The sequence below is a fragment of the Gossypium hirsutum genome, chromosome A03 (assembly GCF_007990345.1).
Source record: "Gossypium hirsutum isolate 1008001.06 chromosome A03, Gossypium_hirsutum_v2.1, whole genome shotgun sequence".
In the NCBI taxonomy this organism is placed as follows: Eukaryota; Viridiplantae; Streptophyta; class Magnoliopsida; order Malvales; family Malvaceae; genus Gossypium; species Gossypium hirsutum.
Genome location: NC_053426.1, coordinates 97,675,083 through 97,676,453, shown reverse-complemented (window position 1 = coordinate 97,676,453; position 1,371 = coordinate 97,675,083). Strand labels below are relative to the sequence as shown.

The 1,371-nt window shown below is 40.4% G+C and overlaps 1 long non-coding RNA gene across 1 annotated transcript; it reads right to left on the bottom strand.

Annotated features, from left to right (window-relative positions):
- Positions 1-261: 261 nt before the first annotated feature.
- On the bottom strand, positions 262-801 carry LOC121219604 (uncharacterized). The gene is made up of 3 exons (XR_005916465.1): positions 600-801; positions 391-470; positions 262-286 (listed from the first exon to the last, which is right to left on the bottom strand). It is a non-coding gene; the product is annotated as an uncharacterized lncRNA (long non-coding RNA).
- Positions 802-1,371: the final 570 nt, after the last annotated feature.

Sequence of the window (1,371 nt, the reverse complement as noted above, 5' to 3'; positions counted from 1 at the left end):
AGCACTTATCGAGCGTTTTTACCGAATTGAGCCCGTTGGCCCACTAACCTGTTTTCGGCCCATTAAGTCCAAATATAACGAAGTGCACGAAATTACGCACTCTACAATCATACTGCTTGCTATTATCAAAATTAACAACCAAACCACCTCACAAGCGCTCGCACGCTCGCAAGTTCATTAATGCCGGCTTTTCGGCTTTTCGGCTTTTACCGATCTAGTCTATGAGTGGGTGTCGTTTACACACCTGTTTGTGGCGAAATGCTGACGAGTTCCACACACGAACTGCCTACAATCAATTACTAATACGTTAACTATGAATCCATAGCAACTTATCTGCAAAACTCCTTACTAAAAATCGACCATTAACACTTTAGGCACTAGTGTTCTTACCTTTGCCGAAAAAAATGGACTAGATCTATTTCTGGTCGTTCCAAATATCCAAGCCTTCGATTAGTAGCCTTTAATCCACACTATAGGAAAACAAATCAGATATCACCACTAAACCTTTTGAGTACAATCAACAGGCACCCTTTGCATATAGGGGTTTTTCGGCTTTTACCTTAGTTCATGAATAACGAAAGAAAGATTCGAGCGTTTACCTATATTGTTATGACACTACTCCCAATCGATTGTAGATCCAACTACCGCACAAGAAGGGAAAATACTCAACCAAGGGTTCGGCCTTTGCAGTACCTCAAAGTAGTAAGATTTCGATTTTGGAAGAAAAGATACGAGGTTTGGCTTCAATGGAAATTCAGCTAACCAGTTTTTTTTGAGGATTTATGAGAGAAAATAAGAAGAAGAATATAAAGGATTTAGGTTCGGCAAAAAGATAGGATGAGAATCGGCAAGAGGAGAAAGAAAAGAGAAGAGGGGAAGAGATGAGAGAAGGATAGAAAAGAATAGAAAATAGAAGAAGGAAAAAAAATAAATCCTAAAGGCCTAAAATATTCGGCACTCTTTAGCTATGGCCGAATGAGTGCATTTCGGCATGGGAATTCTTTTTAAATTTCAATTCTCTAATTTGCTCCTTGATTTTTGGCCAAGTTTGGAGTTTGAATTTCATTCAAACTCCCCAACCGATCAGAGCAGTCTTATTTCGCCTGCATATAGACTCGAACCTGCGCCCTCTCTATATGCCCAGCACGCTACAGCCACTGAGCCACAGGCACTTCTTGTGACATAGCTCGGTCGCAATTGTTCTTAAACCTTACTTTAGTGCGATCTGGCTTATTAAAATAAAAACAAGCCTTTGCATGTGCCAACCCTCGAACCTAGGCACTATACCACACTCCCAGCACCTCTGCCACAGGGCCGATCTTCCCTTTTGTGTTATCTTTTAACCCCAACCTTAATATAAAGAAAAAATAA